The following is a 21343-nucleotide window of genomic DNA, read 5'->3' as shown; positions in this document are numbered from 1 at the left end:
AGTGGGGAGGGGGAATACACAAGAGTTCTGGCTCACTCTCCTCACCAGCATCTTTGCTTGCTGATAGGCTTTCCATCTCTGATCATAATATTTCCTCTCTTTATCTCATCCTTCATTGTCTATTGCTCTTACTTACTACCATGCACCATCCCTCATAGTCTCTATTCCTTCTCAGTCCGCCCCACATACCCTCACAAGCTGTCTACCCCTAATACCCCTCCTCACCCCCCTTTCCCAACAGCTCCCTTTATTCACCCCTCTCCTCTTTCCATCCCTCTCCCTTCCCTTAATGTGTACTTTTGAACTCCGTAGCTCTTCTAATTCACCCTTTTCAACCTTCTTGTGTACTTTTGAACTCCGTAGCTCTTCTAATTCACCCTTTTCAACCTTCTTGCTCACTCTCTTTTCTCTCTCCCTCTCCATCTTACTTATCTCTCCCCTTCCCCCTCCCACCTCCCCCCTTCCCCTCCCCACCACCTCTCACCTCCCCTTCCCCCACCCCTCACCTCTCCCCTACCCACCACACCTCACCTCCCCCACCCCTCACGTCTCTCTACCCCTCCCCCTCCCCTCTCTCCTTCCCCCCTCCCCTTCACCCTCACCTCCCCCCACTCCCCTTCCCCCTCTCACCTTTCCCCTTCCCCACTCCCCTCCCCCACCCTCACCTCTCCCCTTCTCCCACTCCTTAGCCATTCCCTCTCCCCTTCCCCCTCCCACCTCTCCCCTCCCCTACCCTACCCCTCACCTCCCCTTCCCCCACCCCTCACCTCCCTCTACCCCTCCCATCTCTCCTTCCCCTCACCTCCCCTTCACCCTCTCACCACTCCCCTCCCCCACCTCTCCCCTTCCCCCACCTCTCCCCTTCCCCCACTCCTTAGCCATCCCCTCTCCTCTTCCCCTCCCCCACCCACCACACCTCACATTCCCCCCTACCCTCACCTCTTCCTTCCCCTCACCTCCATCTACCCCTCCCCTCTCTTCTTCCCCCTCCCCTTCACTCTCACCTCCCCCTCTCCCCTCCCCTTCACCCTCACCTCCCCCACTCCCCTTCCCTTACCCACCACCTCTCACCTCCCCTTCCCCCACCTCTCCCCTCCCCCTACCCACCACACCTCACCTTCCCCCCACTCCTCACCTCTCTCTACCCCTCCCCCACCTCCCTCTAACCCTCCCCTCTCCTCTCTCTACCCCTCCCCTCTCTCCGTCCCCCCTCCCCTTACCCTCACCTCCCCCTCCCCTTCACCCTCACCTCCCCCTCTCCCCTCCCCTTCACCCTCACCTCTCCCCTTCCCCCACTCCTTAGCCAACCCCTCTCCCCTTCCCCCTCCCACCTCTCCCCTCCCCCTACCCACCACACCTCACCTCCCCTTCCCCCCACCCCTCACCTCTCTCTACCCCTCCCCTCACCTCCCTCTACCCCTCCCCCTCACCTCCCTCTACCCCTCCTCCTCACCTCCCCTCCCCCTCCCCTCACCTCTCCCCCACCCCTCCCCTTCCCTACCCACCACACCTTACCTCCCCTTCCCCCACTCCCTTCACCCTCCCGGTCCCTCTCCCCTCCCCCACCCTCATCTCTCCCCTCCGCCTCTCCTTTCCCCTCTCCTTCCCCCTCTACCTCCCTCCTCCCCTACCCCTCACCCCCTCTCTCCTCACCTCCCTCCTCCCCCACCCCCACCTCCCCCTCCCCAACCCTCACCTCTCCCCTCTCCTTCCCCCACTCCCCTTCCCCCATCCAACCCCTCACCTCTCATCCCCTACCCCTCACCTCCCCCTCCTATCTCTCACCTCCCTCCTCCCCATCCCTCACCTCTACCCTACCCCTCACCTCCCCCTCTCCTTCCCCCACTCAACCCCTCACCTTCCCTCCCTCACCCACCTCTCACTTCTCCCCTCCCACCTCTCCTCACCTCCCTCCTCCCCCTACCCCTCACCTCCTCCCTCCCCTCCCCTTCCCCTTTCCCTCATCTCTCCTTTCCCCTCCCCGCACCCTCACCTCCCCTTCCCCCACCCCTCGCCTTTCCTCTCCCCTCCCCTTACCCCTCACCTCCCCCACCCCTCACCTCTCCCCTCCCCTACCCCTCACCTCTCTCTGCCCTACCCCTCACCCCTCCCCTTCCTCACCTCTCCCCAACCCCTCACCTCTCCTTCTTCCTCTCCCTCTCCTCACCTCTCCTCCACTTCCCCCCACCCTCCCCTCCTCCACCTCTCCGCTCCCCCACCCCTCACCTCTCTCCTCCCCTTCCCCCACCCCTCACCTCTCCCCTCGCCCTCACCTCTCCCCTCCCCCTCTCCCTCACTTCTTACCCCTCACCTTTTCCCTCCCTCTTCTCTCCTCATTTCCTCCTATCTCTGTCTCCTTCCCCCTCTCTCCTCCCGTTTCCCCTGCGCTCTTCCTTCAAGTTCTCCATTATTCTCTCCTTCTCGTTTTCTCCTCCATCACTCTTTCCCACCGGCACCCGCCTTCTGCCCTTCCCTCTCTCATTCCCTCAGCCCCGGCTGCCTGCGCTCTCCAGTTGCTGAGCTCACTTCCTGTCGCTGGGTGAGCGAGAGTGATCGGGATCGGAATCGGGATTGGGATCGGGATCGGAATCGGGATTGGGATCGGAATCGGAATCGGAATCGGGTGAGTGCGGTCGGGATCGGAACCAGGACCGGAGAGCGCAGGGTGACAGCGGTCTGGATCGGAATCGAGACCAGGGAGCACGGGATACGAGTGGTCGGGTTCAGGACCGGGATCGACCCCGGGAATGTAGGATGAGAGTGGTCGGGATCGGAGCGCAGCATGAAAAAGAGCTGTCGGGACTGTGACCGGAATGGGGTAGGGATTCCCGTTCGAGAGTGTGAGACAGGGCAGCCGCTACCGGAGCTCCAGCAGCGGCGGGCTAAGAGGGAGCTCCTGGGGTCCGCTGCCAGTTGCAGAGGCGCCATAATAATGCGTTTGCTGCCAATTCTCTTACTGCCCTCCTTCCTCTTCCCTTCTCCCCTCCTTCCCCTTCCCTCTTCCCCTCCTTCCCCTTCCCTTCTCCCCTCCTTCCTCTTCCCCCCTCCTCTCCTTCTCCTTCTCTCCTTCTCCTTCCCCTCCCCTCCTCCCTCCTTCTCCCCTCCCTCCCCCTCCCTCCCCTTCCCATCCTCCCATCCTCCCATCCCCATCCCCCCTCCTCTCCCTTGTCTCTCCCCATTACCCCCCCACCCTTTTCCAACCCACCCGCTCCTCTTCCCTAGATAAAGAAAAGCTGGAAATTTACTGTAGGTCAGGCAGCATCTGGGGTGAGGGGAAGCCAGTGGTCTGTAGCCCTTTATCAGAAGCCACACCAAAACTCTTGGTGTGAGATAAGTTACAGACTTCATGGTCGCAACTGTGGGCTGGGATTCATATGGACGTGTGTGACTGGTGAATATAATTGAGTGGCTGTGGTATGAAAAACATGCAGCCAGGATTTGAAGTTAGTAGGTAAGGCAGTTGTGACTGATTAATTGGAAATGCTGAGTAGCTATAGTGATCGGTGTAAACAACATCTGGTGTTGTACTGTTTGTCCTGCCCTGATCGGACTGAACATCCTCTTGTATTCATGGATTAATAACAGGTTTGTGGCTGTTTTACTTCTTTCTATATGCTTTATCTTAGTGAATATTTTCTGGTCTGTCTCCCAACCTTTGTATTCTGCCTCCCAATCCAAGTGTCAGTTTCCATTGTTGCTATGACAACAGAAATTGAAACTATCCTAGAGTGTGCCAGAAAGGCTGATCAAGTTTGTCAGCTTTTTTAAAAAGAAGTACTAGCTCTTTGTTGTAAATCCAAGCAGAATGGCAATAAATGGGTACCTGCCCTTTAAAGGCCGCCCCAGAGCTGTCCGAATTCAGTGGTAGTTTCCAAAATGGAGGAAATTGTTTGTGTGTATCAGAGAGATGACTGGAACAGACTGTGGAGACACAGGCCAGGTGATTTTGCCCCATCAGTTCATGGATCAGTGAGTCCCCCTGCTTGATGAGCTGATGAGTGATGCAATTTGATCTCAGGTTTGACAATAGTTGCTGTTTGCAGCCTGTAGTCACTGCTATGTGAGTTTATCCTTGTTTCCTGCCAGATCATTATAGTTGGTTGATTACTTCCTGTATACTCAGAAACACGTTGACCTCTGCTCTCTCATCCTGCCTGATCTGAAAGGATTCATCTGGAATTGGCTCCATAGACGCCTTTGGCCTGTTGAGTGAGTCTACTCTGACCATGAACTACCCATTTACACTAATTCCATGATATTCTCAGAATCAAACTCACAATCACTAGCATATGTCATGAAATTTGTTGTTTTGCAGCAGCACTACATTGCTAATAAAATAAATTACAATAAGAAGTTTAAAAAAGAAAATTAAATAAGTTGTGTAAAAGGAGGAAAAATATACTGACCACCAACAAGAAAAAATCTGCAGGTGCTGGAAATCCGAGCAATCAAACACAAAATGCTGGAGGAACTCAGCAGGCCAGGCAGCATTTATGGAAGAGAGTACAGTCGATGTTTCGCGCCGAGACCCTTCAGCAGGACTGGAGAAAAAAGCTGAGAAGTAGATTTAAAAGGTGGGGGTAGGCGGGGAGAGAAACATCAGGTGATAGGTGAAACTGGGAGGGGGAGGGATGAAGTAAGGAGCTGAGAAGTTGTTTGGTGAAAGAGACAGAAGACCATGGAAGAGAGAAAAGCCAGGGGGGGGGTGGAGCACCAGAGGGAGGTGATGGGCGGGCAAGGAGAGAGGGAAAAGGGGATGGGAGATGGGGGACATTACCGGAAGTTTCAGAAATCAATGTTCATGCCATCAGGTTGGAGCCTATCCAAACGGAATATAAGATATTGTTCTTCCAACCTGATTTGGCCTCATCCTGACAGTGGAGGAGGCCATGGATGGACATATCGGAATGGGAATAGTAAGTGGAATTAAAATGGATGGCCTCGGGACATTCCGCTTTTTCTGGCAGATGGAGCATAGGTGCTCGGCGAAGTGGGCTACCAAGGAATACTGAGGTAGTGTTCATAGGTTCATTGTCTATTTAGAAATCTGATGGTGAAGGGGACGAAGCTGTTCCTGGAAAGTTGAGTGTGTGTCTTCAGGCTCCTGTACGTCCACCTTGATGGTAGCAATGAGAAAAGAGGATGTCCTCTTCACATCCTTCACCGCCCCCACCACCACCCCTTTAGATTCTGCCACTCCCCCACCTACCAGGGAAATTTACATGACCAATTATCCTGGCAAACTGCATGTGCTTGGGATGTGGAGGAAATGAACGCCACACAAACAGCACCCAGACTCAGGGTTGAACCTACATCGCTAGGCCTTGAGGCAGCAACTCCTTTACTGCTTTGTGTAGAAGTTTGCAAGTAAATCTGAACTAGCCCCTGACTTCTATTTGGTGTTCCTGCTGTCTAACATGTAAAGATGTATATGGTGAAGGCCTTCCTTTAGTTTGCAGATCAGGCAGCATGTGTGGAGAGGAATAGAGTTAACATTTCATTTTGCCTATTCCTCTCTCTATAGATGCTGCCTGACCTACACTCCCTGTTTTTGTCCAGTTTTATAGTACCTGCAGCTTCCAAGGCCAAGTTATAGACATGCTCAGACATTTGAGAACATGTTGGATGAATAGTTGGTGGAACAGGGATTGTTATCTACATTTGGCAGTGGTGTGAACAGTAGGAAGCCAGAAATGAATGAAACCTTCACACCCCCTCCTTTCTGGCAGTTTCTCCATTGGGGGTCACTGGGTGGGGATGCGACTGAAGCTCCCTCAAATTCCAGCAGCTCTCCTCGTCAATTGTCTTTGAAATGTGCTATAAAACTGGAGGCGTGTTGGAGGTTGAGGGACTGCCATTGCGCACAGCCAGGCCGTCAGTGATGTTCCCCATCCTTGTCTGTAAATCAGCATTTGAAGAGAGCTTAGAGGAGAATTTCACCTGGAAAGGTTAAGACCAGGAATTGGCCACTCGAGCATTCAGACTTGCAGTAGAGTTACAGGTCCTTCATTCCATCATGTCCATGCTGCCCATCTATTCCTCCTATCCCCTTCACCCATGTTAGGTCTGTAGTTTACTCTCTCTTGGTGATTCAAGTACTTGGCTTGATGCTTCTCCACCCCATCTTCAGACAGCATATAACAGACTCCAACCCCCCTTTGGGGGAAAAAATACCTCCTCAGAAACCCTCTGAACCTGCTGCTCCCCACCTTATGTCCAGGCTCCCTTGTGTTAGACACCACTACCGGGGGCAGAAAATCACTAGCTATCTACCCTAGAAGACGCTATTCACAAGCATATTGAACTGGACGCAATTTACAAACCTATGCGTCTGCGGGATCGGTACTGAGGGGCAATATCCTCTGCTCCTCTGTTCCCTCTCCAGTACAGTCACATCTTTCCCATATCTTCCCTTGGCAACAGCTGACTTTATAAGCGACATATATTTCCCTCTTATCTACAGTAGAGCCCTGGAGAGTGTTGTAGACAGCTGTACAAGATGTAGGTAATGCCAAATCCTTCGTTAGGAGGGTCTCGGCCTGAAACGTCGACTGCACCTCTTCCTAGAGATGCTGCCTGGCCTGCTGCGTTCACCAGCAACTTTGATGTGTGTTGCTTAAGTTATAATGGATGGGCTAGGCAACACACACAAAATGCTGGAGGGAACTCAGCAGGCCAGGCAGCATCTATGGCTGCTTGCTGAGTTCCTCCAGTCTTTTGTGTGTTGCTTGGATTTCCAGCATCTGCAGATTTTCTCTTGTTTGTGAATGGATAGGGTAGGGCTATTTTTCCTGGAGTGTTGGAAGTGGAGGGGTGAACTTGTATCATGAGGGGCATAAATAAAGTGAATTGCCAGTCTTTTCCTTAGGGTCGCAGAGTTCAAAACTAGGGGGCATAGGTTCAAACAGAGAAGGTAAAAATTTGAAAGGGACTTAAGAGGCAACAGTACGTACATGGAATGAGCTGCCAGAGGGAGAGGTAGAGGTGGGTCCATTCACAACGATTTAAGAGTTGGGCTTGATTGAAATGGTCAGGGTATTGGGGTCAGAGGGGAGAGACGGGCAGGTTGGCCCATTGCTCCACAGGGTTTGCTTTTAACTGTGCTGGACTCGGGATGCGGCCTGCAACTAGTGGACTCCTGAATTGGCTGCAGTGATGCCTGGTGTTATGAACTTCAGTTCCGAATGCTGTTTGATTGCTTTATAGTTTTCACAATTTGTTTTTTGTTTTTATTTCTCTTTGCACACTGGTGTCTTTTGTTTCTAATGGGGTCTATTGGGTTTCTTTGTTTCGTGGTTGCCTATAAGCAGACAAATCTCAATGCTGTATAAAGTATACATACTTTGATAATAAAATGTACTTTGAACTTTGACTATTTAACAGAGATTTAGATGGGTACATGGATGGCAAAAGTTTAGAGGGATAAGTAAAACACAGGCAAATTCCATTAGTTCAGTTAAGCAATTTGGTTGGCAGGGACAAGTTGGGCCCAATGGCTTTTTTTTAGTGCTGTGTAATTCTGTAACTTTCGAAACTCTTGACTAATGAAAGCCTTGATGGATGTTGTTACCCTTGTATCTATCCCTGGGGAATGAGTTCCAGATTCTACAAAATGTAGGGAAAATGTGCTTCCTGATGCCCTTGCTGAACAAGCTTCTTTCTTACTCAGAATTCCCTGCAGAGGAGATTCATCCCAGGGCTCTGGCTTTAAACATGCTTGTAGTAGCGGTCACAATTCTTCCAAACTTTGCTCTTACTGACTTCAATGAAATTGAATTTTAGAAATGGAACTACAACTGCATGGGTGCTTTTAGCAGTACAGGGTAGAGCTGAATTTCTGGACAACTCTGTCAACTTTATCGATTATAACACCTTAACCCTTAGAAGTTACATGCAAGGCCTTAGTTGGAGGATGCTCTTCTGTTCATTCAGGGGATTATGATGTTAGATACTTCATTTGTGCCTGGTTACGCTCTTGCTCATTGTCCAGACTGAAAATATTGGAAAATTTATGTAAATGCACACACACACTGATCGAGCAAGGGAAAGTCACATTTTGATAATGAATAAAAACAAATATTCAAAGGGATTCCATCTCCTCCATCTCTGAACCCGCTCCTTTAGCAAAAATTCCTCACCCTGCACTGATGACCCCCTTCTCCTGTGTCTAACCCTCCTCCTCTTCTTGGACATCCCACTCTGGTTCTCTGCATGCTTTGGATATTTTCATCTCTATTTATCGACGAGACATCAACCGACTCAACTTCAGGGCTCCTTTCTCCTCCTCAAATTTTACCCCCACTGAAGGCACTCTCTCCGCACCAACTCCAACCTTACCACAACAAGGGGGTGGTGTTGTAGTGTGGGGGACTTACTTCTACCTTGCAGAGGCCAGGCGTCAACTCTGAGACACCTCATACCTACTCCATGAAAAGGAACCTACTCTAGGCCGTCAGGCCACTGTCTCCTGCACCATCACTAACCTCATCAACCCTGGAAATCTCCCATCTACTGCCACCAAACTCATAGTCCCTTAGGCCGCGTTGTACGGTTCTATTTCCTACCCAAGATCTACAAATCTGACTGTCTGGGTAGGCCCATTGTATCTGCCTGCTCCTGCCCCACTGAACTTGCGTCCTCATACCTCAACTCCATTCTATCACCCTTCGTCCATGACACGTCTCATGCTCTCAATCTCCCTAACAACTTTCAATTCCCTGGCTCTGATCACCTCATTTTCACCATGGATGTTCATTCCTATACAATCTATCCCCAGTCAAGAAGACCTGAAAGCTTACCTGAAAGCTCTCTGCTTCTTTCTCAATAGAACACCCAACTGTGGTGATAGCATGTGTCACGTGACAGAGTTGTGAGCTTGCGCAGAAATGACAGAATGATCGAGAAGCTTGTAGGTTAGACATGGTTGCTGTTTGCTGTTAAATAAAAGTTCTAGTTATGTTCTTCCAGAATATGTGTCTTTATGAGTAACCCACGGTATATATAAGGAACACAATGCCAGCCAGTTCCCCTCAATAACCACCCTCCTCTGTCTGGTAGAACTGATCTTCACCCTCAACAATTTCTCCTTCGGTTCTTCCCACTTTGTCCAAACTCAAAGGGTAGCCATGGGCACAGGCGTGGACCCCAGCTATGTCTGTCTTTTCATTGGCTATGTGGAACATAGTCCATGCTCCACATTTCCCTGGTAATGTTCCCAAACTCTTTCTATGCTACATTGGCAACTGCATCGGTGCTGCTTCAAGCACCCATGCTGAGCTTGTCAATTTCATCAACTTTGCCTCCAACTTCCACTATGCCCTTAAGTTGACTTGGACCATATCTGACACCTCTTTTCCCTTTCCTGATTTTGCTGTCTCCATCTCTGAGACAAATTGTCTACAGACTTCTTTTATAAACCTACCAGTTCCCATGACTATCTTGACTATATCTCTTCCTACCCTGTATCTTGTAAAAATGCTATTCCCTTTCTTCAGTTTGTTTGACTATGCCACATCTGTTCCCAGGATGAGGTTTTCCTTTCCAGGACATTTCACCTGTGTATCACCTGCGCATCTGTTGGTGTTGTCTACTGTGTCCAATTGGGTGCTCCTGGTGTGGTCTCCTCTACACCAGTAAGACCAGAAGTAAGTTGCAGTCGAGCTCCTTCTGTCCATCTGCCAAAAGCAGAGCTTGCCAGTGGCCAATGTTTTCTATTTATTTATTTATTTTGTGATATGGTGTGGAGCTGGTCCTTCTGGCCCTTCGAGCCACACCGCCCAGCAACTCCACAGCCCTGATTAACCCTAAGCTAACCACAGGACAATTTACAGAGATTCCTTACAGAACGGCGCTGGAATTGAACTCTAAACTCCAGGACACCCCGAGTGTAATAGCGTCACGCTAACCGCTACGCTACCGTGGCTTCCAATTAATTCCTATCCCCATTCCTGTTCTGACATGTCGGTCTATGGCCTCCTCTTCTGATGACACTGACAGGGTGGAAGTGTAACACCTCATATTCCATCTAGGTAGCCTCCAGCCTGATGGCATGAACTTTGATTTCTCATTTTGGTAATTTTTCTTTCTTTTTTCCCCTCTCACTTCCCATTCCTTATATCCTCCACTCTCGCCTCATACTTTTCCTCAGCTGGCTGCCACCTGCCCCTGGTGCCCTGCCTCCTTCCCTTTCTCTCACAGTCCACTCTCCTCTCCTATCAGATTCCTTCTTCTCCAGCCCTTTATCTTTCCACCCACCTGGCTTCACCTATCACCTTCTGTTTTATTCTCCTTCCCCCCCCCACCATCTTTTTATTCTGATGTTTTCCCTCTTCCTTTCCAGTTCTGAAGAAGAGTCTCAGCCCGAAATGTTGACCGCTTATTCATTTCCTTAGATGCGAGTTCCTCCAGCATTTTGTGTGTGTTGATCTGAGCTTGACAGTTTCTCAAAGTCCAGGTAGGTTTCACATTTAAAGGGACACCTAATAGTGTTACTCTCTCTAAAACATTTAGTTTACGTTTTCATATTTGAGCCCTGGTTTTGCATGTTGTTAAATGCTTTCGCGAGTGTGTGATTGTTCTGAGCAGGAGACAAAAGATCTGGGTGTGTCCAAGCACATAGCTCCCTTGTTTCCAGGCACTGGGTAACTGATACAAATAACCACACTAAGGAGGGAGTACATGCTGTTTGCTGCATTTGGAAGCTTTTAGGTTTTTGATCGGAGTGTGTGGTAGACATGGTAAGCACTGGATAATGGACTGTGGGCTTTTGTGTGTAGTTTGACTGCTAGCTATTATGTACAGGTCAAAAAGTCACTGCAAACCACTTAAAACAGTAGGATATACGGTATTGTGCAAAAGTCTTAGGCATCCTAGATCTTTTGTACGGTTTCAGGTGGTATGGTCTCCAAAGAGCCCTATTCTGAACATCTTCGGGGCTGTCTGGGGTTACCTGGGGAGACAGAAGTAAGCGAGACAGCCAAAGTTTGCAGAAGAACTGCCGCAAGTTCTCCAAGATGCTTGGAACAACCTACCAGCTGATTTTCTTACAACATTGCACAACAGTATACCCAACAAAATTGATGGTGGTCACATCAAATATTGATTTGATTTAGTTTTTACTGTTTACTACTCTTTATAGTAAACTTTTTGATGCTTAGAAACTTCTTTTTATTATTTTTGAAAGCATGTTTGCTTAACAGAATTACATGTGCCTAAGACTTTTGCACAGTACTGTACCACACATATTCCTCCTGTATTTCTCATCTATCAGCATAACCCTCACTTCCCTTCTCTCGTGTGTGCTTATCGAAGTCCCCCTTAAATGCATTTTTATTATTTTCTTCAATCAGCACATGCCGGTGAGCTCCACATTCTCAGCATGAGAGTTTCCTCTGAAATCCCTTGGATTTCTTGGTAACTGTTCTATATGGACAGCCTCTAGTTTTCTCTTCCAGAAATGGAGCCATTCTCACTGCATTCACTATCGAAGTCAGTCATCATTTTGAAGACCTCCATTGTGTCAGTTCTTGGCCACTCCTCTCAGGGATAAAAGAGTCAGTACGTTTGTCCTTTGTGTACCCTGACATTTCTTCATGCAATGTTGTTGTACCAAGAGAGGGTAGACAATTTGGGTTGTATTCTTTGGAGTTTAGAAGAATAAGAGTGACGTTTAAATGTGTAAGATCCTAAGGGAGCTTCCGGGCATATGGGGCGTGTCAGCCATGGTTGGCATCCCATCTAAGAGAAGGAAAACTGATCTATACCCACTCATGGGGAAGGCTTTGGGAGTAAACCCCGAGGAAAGATCCGGTGATGGCGTCCCTTAGGCAACACTACATTGAGTTCAATGTTGACTGTGATGCCACTGGTGACAAACTGTATCGGTCTCTGTAATTCCTTTCGATTCGCCAGCTGCTTGGACAGGGTGTACCTGTTGCATGGGCAACAGCTTGCTTTCCATGTTGTACTGCCCTGGCTTGCATACTGGCTTGCTTATTGATTATGTAGATAGCTAGGATGTAACATCCATGGTCGATTCTGACTAACGGAGAGCCTCAGAAGGGAGTGTGACAATGTAGAGGTTTTCACCAGTGGGAGAGTCACAAATAAAGGCAGGAAGACCCTGACTGGAGTTATTTACAGAACTCTGAACAGAAGCCAGGATGTGGTCTACAAATTACAGCAGGAGATAGAAAAAGCATGTCAAAAAGGCAATGTTACGTTAGTTATGGGGAATTTCAATATACTGATAGATTTGAAATGAAATGAAATATCTTTATTGTCATTGCATAGTACAATTTGTCATGCACCAATACAGCGAAAATGAGTTTGCAACTCTTGTACTCAATGCTATAAAACAACAAATAAAATAAATAAACAATAAGTAAAATCAAGTAACCAGCCAGTACAAGCAATGTCCAGCAGTACAAAAGCACAACTCAGATGCACGACAGCCATAAAACCAGTATTAAAGTAGCATTATAACAAATTTATGGATGATACTTGATCGATTGGTTCAGAGCAATAGTAGCTCTGGGGAAAAAGCTATTTTTCAGTCTGGAAGTGTGGGTATAGAAAGTCTTACAACGTCTGCCAGATGGAAGAAGTTCAAACAGATGATTTCATGGGTGTGTATTGTCCTTACAGATGCTTGTAGCTTTCCATAGGCAGTGAGAATTGTTGGTGTCCTCCAGGGCTGGGAGCTGCGTCCCGATGTTCTTCTGTGCGCTAGAGACAACCCGCTGAAGTGCTTTCCTATCAGCTGCTGTACAACTGAGATACCATACAGAGATGCAGTATGATAAGATGCTCTCTATGAAGCAGTGGTAAAAGATCACCAGCATCTGTTCAGGTAGACCAACTTTCTTCAGCGTCCTGAGGAAAAACAAGTGTTGTTGTGCTTTCTTAACTATTGTTGTGGTGTTAGTGGACCATGTAAGTTCTTCTGAGATGTGTATTCCCAGAAACCTGAAGCTGGACACTCTCCACTATAGTCATAGTCATACTTTCTCAATCCCGGGGGAAATTGGTCTTCGTTACAGTTGCACCATAAATAATAAATAGTAATAGAACCATAAATAGTTAAATAGTAGTATGTAAATTTGCCAGTAAATTATGAAATAAGTCCAGGATCAGCCTATTGGCTCAGGGTGTCTGACCCTCCAAGGGAGGAGTTGTAAAGTTTGATGGCCACAGGCAGGAATGACTTCCTATGACGTTCTGTGCTGCATCTCGGTGGGATGATTCTCTGGCTGAATGTACTCCTGTGCCCACCCAGAACATCATGTAGTGGATGGGAGACATTGTCCAAGATGGCATGCAACTTAGACAGCATCCTCTTTTCAGACACCACCGTGAGAGAGTCCAGTTCCATCCCCACAACATCACTGGCCTTACGGATGAGTTTGTTGATTCTGTTGGTGTCTGCTACCCTCAGCCTGCTGCCCCAGCACACAACAGCAAACATGATAGCACTGGCCACCACAGACTCTTAGAACATCCTCAGCATCGTCCGGCAGATATTAAAGGACCTCAGTCTCCTCAGGAAATAGAGACGGCTCTGACCCTTCTTGTAGACAGCCTCAGTGTTCTTTGACCAGTCCAGTTTATTGTCAATTCGTATCCCCAGGTATTTGTAATCCTCCACCATGTCCACACTGACCCCCTGGATGGAAAGAGGGGTCACCGGTACCTTAGCTCTCCTCAGGTCTACCACCAGCTCCTTAGTCTTTTTCACATTAAGCTGCAGATAATTCTGCTCACACCATGTGACAAAGTTTCCGACCATAGCCCTGTACTCAGCCTCGTCTCCCTTGCTGATGCATCCAACTATGGCAGAGTCATCGGAAAACTATGTCTCCGTTAATGTAGACTGGAGCGTACTCGTCATCCCGTGACTTTCCAAAGTTGATAATTAGCTCTTTAGTCTTTGCTGTATTAAGAGACAGGTTGTTCTCTGAGCACCAGCTCACTAAGTTCTGTACCTCCGCTCTGTATGCTGATTTGCTGATGGATTGATGCTGGATCTGGAGAGGGAGAATTTCTGGAAAGCCTCTGAGATGGCTTTTTGGAGCAGCTTGTGATTGAGCCTACTAGGGGATCGGCAATTCTGGATTGGGTACCACGCACAAATTGCTGGAGGAACTCAGGAGGCCAGACAGCATCTATGCAAAGAAGTATAGTAGATGTTTTTAAAAACGCAAACAACAGGAATTCTGCAGATGCTGGAAATTCAAGCAACACACATAAAAGTTGCTGGTGAATGCAGCAGGCCAGGCAGCATCTCTAGGAAGAGGTGCAGTCGATGTTTCAGGCCGAGACCCTTCGTCAGGACTAACTGAAGGAAGAGTGAGTAAGGGATTTGAAAGTTGGAGGGGGAGGGGGAGATCCAAAATGATAGGAGAAGACAGGAGGGGGAGGGATGGAGCCAAGAGCTGGACAGGTGATAGGCAAAAGGGATACGAGAGAGAGTCTTCCTTTTTTAAAGAAAGGGGCTTCCCTTCCTCCACTATCAACTCTGCTCTTAAACGTATCTCCCCCATTTCACGTACATCTGCTCTCACTCCATCCTCCTGCCACCCCACTAGGAATAGGGTTCCCCTGGTTCTCACCTACCACCCCACCAGCTTCCGGGTCCAACATATTATTCTCCGTAACTTCCGTCACCTCCGACGGGATCCCACCACTAAGCACATCTTTCTCTCCCCCCCCCTGCATTCTGCAGGGATCGCTCCCTACGCGACTCCCTTGTCCATTCGTCCCCCCCATCCCTCCCCACTGATCTCCCTCCTGGCACTTATCCTTGTAAGCGGAACAAGTGCTACACATGCCCTTACACTTCCTCCCCTATCACCATTCAGGGCCCCAAACGGTCCTTCCAGGTGAGGCAACACTTCACCTGTGAGTCGGCTGGGGTGATATACTGCATCTGGTGCTCCCGATGTGGCCTTTTATATATTGGCGAGACCCGACGCAGACTGGGAGACCGCCTTGCTGAACACCTACGCTCTGTCCGCCGGAGAAAGCAGGATCTCCCAGTGGCCACACATTTTAATTCCACATCCCATTCCCATTCTGACATGTCTATCCACGGCCTCCTCTACTGTAAAGAAGAAGCCACACTCAGGTTGGAGGAACAACACCTTATATTCCGTCTGGGTAGCCTCCAACCTGATGGCATGAACATCGACTTCTCTAACTTCCGCTAATGCCCTACCTCCCCCTCGTACCCCATCCGTTATTTATATACACACATTCTTTCTCTCACTCTCCTTTTTCTCCCTCTGTCCCTCTGACTATACCCCTTGCCCATCCTCTGGGTCCCCCCCCCCGTCTTTCTCCCCGGGCCTCCTGTCCCATGATCCTCTCATATCCCTTTTGCCTATCACCTGTCCAGCTCTTGGCTCCATCCCTCCCCCTCCTGTCTTCTCCTATCATTTTGGATCTCCCCCTCCCCCTGCAACTTTCAAATCCCTTACTCACTCTTCCTTCAGTTAGTCCTGACGAAGGGTCTCGGCCTGAAACATCAACTGCACCTCTTCCTAGAGATGCTGCCTGGCATGCTACGTTCACCAGCAACTTTGATGTGTGTTAGTAGATGTTTTGGACTGAGAACCTTCAGCAGGACTCCGCCCGAAACATCGACCGTACTCTTTTCCATAGAGGCTGCATGCTGTGTGTTGCTTGGATTTCCGGCATCTGCAGATTTTCTCTTGTTTGTGATTCCGGATTGGGTGTCATGTAATGAACCGGATATGATGAGGGAGCTTAAGGGAAAGGAATAGTAATCAGAATGCGACAGCATTCACCCTGCAATTTGAGAGGGAGAAGCTAAAGTCAGATGTATCTGTATTACAGAGGAGTAAAGGGAATTACAGAGGCATAAGAGAGGAGCCAGCCAAAGTTGTTTGGAAGGGAACACAAGCAGGGATGGCAGCAGACCAGGAATGGATGAAGTAAATGGCGGCAATTCAGAAGGCGCAGGACAGATACATCCCAAAGAAGAGAAAATAGTCTGAAGGCAAGATGATGTAAATATGGCTGACAAGGAAAGTCAAAGCCAACATAAAAGCAAAAGAGAGGGCATATAATATAGCAAAAATTAATGGGAAATTGGAGGATTGGGAAATTTTAAAAAAACAATAGAAGACAATTAAAAAAATGAGGTGAAAAGATGAAATATGAAGGTAAGCTAGCCAATATTAACAATTTATTTTTCTAGATATACAAGGAGTAAAAGAAAGGTGAGAGTAGATATTGGACTGCTGGAAAATAACGCTGGAGGGATAGTAACAGGAGCCAAGGAAATGACGGACAAACTGAATAACTATTTGGTTTAGTCTTCACTGTGGAAGACACTAGTAGTATGCCAGAAGTTCAAGAGTGTCTGGGGACAGAAGTGAATGTAGTTGCTATTACTAAGGAAAAAGTGCTTGGGAATCTGAAAGATCTGAAGGTAGATAAGTCAGCTGGATTTGATGGACTACACCCCAGGGTTGTAAACGAGGTAGCTGAAGAGATTGTTGAGGCATTGGAAGTAATCTTTCAAGAATCACTGGATTCTGGAATGGTTCCAGAAGACTGGAAAATTACAAATGTCACTCCACTCTTCAAGAAGGGAGGGAGGCAGAATATAGGAAATGATAGGCCAGTTAGTCTGACCTCAATGGTTGGGAAGATTTTGGAGTTAATTGTTAAGGATGTGGTTTTGGAGTACTTGGAAAGCACATACAAAATAGGCCAATGTCAATATGGTTTCCATTGGGGAAAATCTTGCCTTATAAACCTGTTGGAATTCTTTGAAGAAACATGAGCAGGGTAGAGAAAGGAGAATGGGTGGATGATGTGTACTTGGATTTTAGGAAGTCTTTTGACAGGGTGCCACACATGAGGCTACTAAACAAGAACCCAGGGTACTACAGGAAAGATACTAACATGGATAGAGCTTTGGCTGCATGGCAGGAGGCAAAGGGTGGGAATAAAGCAATCCTTTTTGAATTGGTTGCTGGTGACTAGTGGTGTTTCACAGGGGACTGTGTTGGGACCACTTCTTTTTATGTTGTATGTCAATGCTTTCGATGATGAAATGAATAGCTTTGTAGCCAAGTTTGTGAACAACATAAAGCTAGATGGAGGGGCAGGTAGTGTTGAAGAAGCAGAGCGGCTGCAGTAGGACTTGGATTAGGAGAATAGGCAAAGAGGTGTCAGGTGGAATACAGTCTTGACAAGTATATGGCCATGCACTTTGGTAGAAGGAATTGACTATTTTCTAATCAGGAAAACAAATTCAAAAATCCGAGGCGCAAAGGGACTTGGCAGTACTCAAACAGGATTCCCTGAAGGTTAATTTGCAGTTTGAATCAGTAGTGAGGAAGGCAAATGCAATGTTAGCGTTCATTTCAAGAGGATTAGAATATAAAAACAAGGATGTAATACTGAGGCTTTATAAGGCACTGGTGAGGTCTCAGTTGAAGTATTATAAGCAGTTTTGGGCCCCTTGTTTAAGAAAGTATGTGCTGGCATTCGATAAGATTCAGAGGAGGTTTACGAGAATGATTCCAGCAATGAAAGGGTTATCATATAAGCAGCGATCGAAGACTCTGAGCCTGTACTTGTTAGAATTTAGAAAAATTAGGGCGGATCTCATTGAAACCTATTAAATGTTGAAAGGCCTGGAGAGAGGGGATGTTAAAAGGAGGTTTCCTTTGATTAGTCAGGGCATTAAAGGTTATGAGGAGAAGGCAGGAGAATTGGCTTGAAAGGGAAGTGGATTGGCCATGATGAAATGGTGCTTCAGACTTGATAGGGCGAATGGCCTAGTTCTGCTCCAATGTCTTATGGTTCAAATGGTTCCATTTATTATTAGAGAATGTATACAGTACACAACATGAAATTCTTACTCTTCCATGAAAACAGATGAACCCCAAAAGAATGAATGACAGAAAAATGTTAGAACATCAGAACCCCATCTCCCCCCTCCTCCGCACAAGCAGCAGTAAAGCATCAACCTCCCCCTCCCCCCACTCATTTCGGCGGAAAGCACCGGCACCCACCGTCACCAACGAACAGCAAAGCCCCCAAAGAGAGTCCATGATCTGTGGACAACAAAAACTATTGTTTACCTAACAGTATGACGTGCTATAGGCTCTCTCTCTCCCTCTCTCACTAACAAGTGACAGAGAGATGTCACCCATTGCTGCATCGCTTTTTATTCCACGATTCTCTGACGCGAGAATCGGCAGGAAACTCTCTGAGAGAGAGAGAGAAGAGAGAGAGAGAGATATATATTATATATATATCTCTCTCAACCAACCAACTACGGAGACCTTTGTCTGCATGTATATTGCTACAAAATCCTGATGTGCCTTTGTGCCTTCGTGCCTTCTCAAACAGTGCCTCAGCCGGCAGCATTGGCCTCAAATCAGTCACCCACAGCACTGTGTCCTGGCACCTTCCATGCCGTGCCTGGAGAAAGTCGGAAAACGGCCGGTCGGTCGGTGAGCTCCAAGAGTGGGAACTCATTGCTGTGAAGAACTGCATTTGAGTGCCGTTGCAGATCAGGGACCTCGATAGAACCCCAGCAGGCTTGAGGGGCTGAGTGGCCTTCTGCTGCAGGTGTCTTCTTATGTTCTTGTGTGAACAGCGGGGGGGGGGCGCAGGCTCAGTCACAATTTAAGATAACTTGAATTTTTGCACCCTCGTTAGTAACTTTTAAGTGTAGTATAATGAAGGTTCAACGCAGGTTTGGCATAACTTCCTAACTTTTTGATTCTTTCCCTTGGGAAATAAAGTCCAGTGCTGAGTTTATTTATTTTTATGGCCTTGGTTGGTGTATTTGTGCTCTGATCCTTAGGACACCTAATAGCTTACTGTAACTTTAATAGTCCAAGCTTATTTAAAAACAGCTACCTTCCTGTGCGGTTGCAAGCAATTGAGGTAAAACACAGCTATGATAGGTAGCAAGCTCTGATCTCAGGGTGTAGCACCCGGTGAGTTGTGAATCATGATCTTACACCCTGAGCGAGGAGTGGGCTCTGCTGAATGAGTATGTGGTGATCAGTGATTCCTGGTTGGATGACTGGATGAACACTTACTGTCATAGTTGTTTAAAATAGACATTTTTTAGTAAATATTACATCGCTGACATTCCCGAGTGAGGTTTCACGACCCATCTGTGAGGACTTTCCTAGTTATTGGACAGAGGGGAAAAACAGCCTGTGTTTTGTTTTCTCATCCATTGACTCATTTATGTCCACTGATAATGTATTGCTGGGATCTGATGTGTAGTTAAACCTCTTGGATTATTAAAAATAAGGTGCAAGCTTTGACTATGTGTGTCGATCTTTATGGGAAAAATAAAAACACAACAAAATGGCTGAATTGGCTGAAAAGACTTGTGATTTTTATCTCTTAACTCCAATGCCCTAAGTCAGGGGTTCCTATCCTGGGGTCCACGGACTTTTCTGTTAATGATGGGGGTCCTTGGCATAAAAAAGGTTGGGAACCCCTGCCCTAAGTAGAGTTCACTTTTCATTATCACTCTTTTTGCTTTAGATTGGTACATTTAATTTCTTTTTGACAGTGATTTACATTTTTTTGATTTGGATATTTGACCAAACTAGATTAAATATTGTGTGAAATTCTCTGGTATGGCACTTAGTGTGTGGTAAGGACCTGTGTATATAATTACATTCTCAAATGTCCTTTTAAAAATCTTCCTCATAATTAGATTAATATAGCAAGAACATGTTCACAGAAAACAATGATGATCCGTAAAAATAATGTAGAGGCCCAGCGATTCTCTTGGGGTTATTGCCAGTTATTTTGGAGTGAAAGGGAAGACAGACCCTACTTACAGCTTCTAAAATCTTCACCTTAAACAATTTAACACAATATATGACCATAATAAGGCCATAACACAGAGGAGCAGAATTAGGCCATTCTGTCCATTGAGTCTGCTCTGCCATTTTATCACTGCTGATTTACTTTTCTTCAACCCTGTTATCCTGTTTTCCTCGGTAACTGTTGACCTCTTACTAATCAAGAACCTATCAGATTTTGCTTTAAATATACCCAGCGATTTGACCTTCACAGTCATCTGTGGCAATGAATTCCAAATTCACCACCCCCGGCTGAAGAAATTCCTCCTCATCTCTGTTCTAAAGAGATAACTTTGTATTCTGAGTTTGTGCCCTCTGGTCCTAGACTCTCTTACTAATGGAAATATCCTCTCGATGTCTACTCTATCTAGACCTTGCAATATTTATTAGGCTCAGTGAGAATTCCCACCATTCTTCCAAACTCCAGTGAGTACTGCCCCAGAGCAATCAAATACTCTTCATATGCTAAGCCTTTCATTCCCTGGATCATTCTCGTAAACCTCCACTGCACCCTCTCAAATGCAAGCACATCCTTTTTTAGATAAGGGTCTCAATACTACTCACAATACTTCTAACATGGTCTGACCAATGCCTTCTAAAACCTCAAGATTACATCCTTGCTTTTATATTCTAGTCCTCTTGAAATGAGCGCTAACATTGCATTTGCCTTCCTCACCACCAATTCAACCTGAGCATGGGTCTGTGGTACAGAAGGGAAAGAGGGATGAGAGGGGAGTGGTAGAGATAGGGGACTCAGTAGTCAGGGGAACAGACAGGAGATTCTGTGGATGTGAACAGGACACCCGAATGGTATGTTACTTTCCAGGTGCCAGGGCCAGGGATGTCTCGGATCGTGTCGACAGCATTTGGGAGGGGGAGGGAGAACAGCCAGTTGTCTTGGTACATATTGGACCTCCAGGATAGTAATTTATGGAATACTACTTGTGCCATACGCCAGTGAGGGTAGAAACAGGATGATTTGGCAGATTAATGCATGGCTGAGAAGCTGGTGCAAGGGGCAGGGCTTCAGGTTCTTCGATCATTGGGATCTCTTCTTGGGAAGGGGCGGGTTGCACCTGATCCCGAAAGGACCAATATTCTCTCGGGCAGGTTTGTTAGAGCTGTTGGGGAGGGTTTACACTAATTTGGCAGGAGGATGGGAACCGGAGTGAAGGGGCTCAGGATACGACGGATGGTAAAAAAGCAAAGATGGTAAAAAAGCAAAGATAGTAAAAAAGCAGTCAGATTGTCAGGAAGGACAGGCAGATGATACAACAAAATTGCAGCCGGCAGGGTGAGTATCAGTGCATTAGGGATGCAGAATCAAAAAGGAAAGCAAATACAGTACTCAGTGTTATTTCTAAATGCATGGAATATAAGAAATAAGGTGGGTGATTTTGTTGCACTATTACAGATTGTCAGGTATGATGTTGTGGCCACCACTGAATCGTGCCTGAATGATGGTT

At 47.3% G+C, this 21343-nt stretch overlaps 1 protein-coding gene across 5 annotated transcripts in view; it reads left to right on the top strand.

The window, feature by feature from the left end:
* Window positions 1–2517: 2517 nt before the first annotated feature.
* The window catches only part of LOC134345467 (cilium assembly protein DZIP1L-like), a 237246-nt gene continuing 218420 nt past the window's right edge, over window positions 2518–21343 (top strand). For 2 of the 5 annotated variants that reach the window (XM_063046170.1, XM_063046169.1), the window contains exons 1-2: window positions 2538–2623; window positions 10340–10453. The gene's annotated coding sequence lies outside the window, so the exon portion shown is untranslated. Of the gene's footprint in view, window positions 2624–10339; window positions 10454–12765; window positions 12851–21343 lie in introns of those variants that run through there. The other 3 variants (XR_010017710.1, XM_063046168.1, XM_063046172.1) reach the window with 2 other exon arrangements.

Source organism: Mobula hypostoma, chromosome 4 (assembly GCF_963921235.1).
Source record: "Mobula hypostoma chromosome 4, sMobHyp1.1, whole genome shotgun sequence".
Taxonomy (NCBI): domain Eukaryota; kingdom Metazoa; phylum Chordata; class Chondrichthyes; order Myliobatiformes; family Myliobatidae; genus Mobula; species Mobula hypostoma.
The sequence above is the reverse complement of the archived record's forward strand: the minus strand, read 5'-3'. Positions and strand labels throughout refer to the sequence as shown.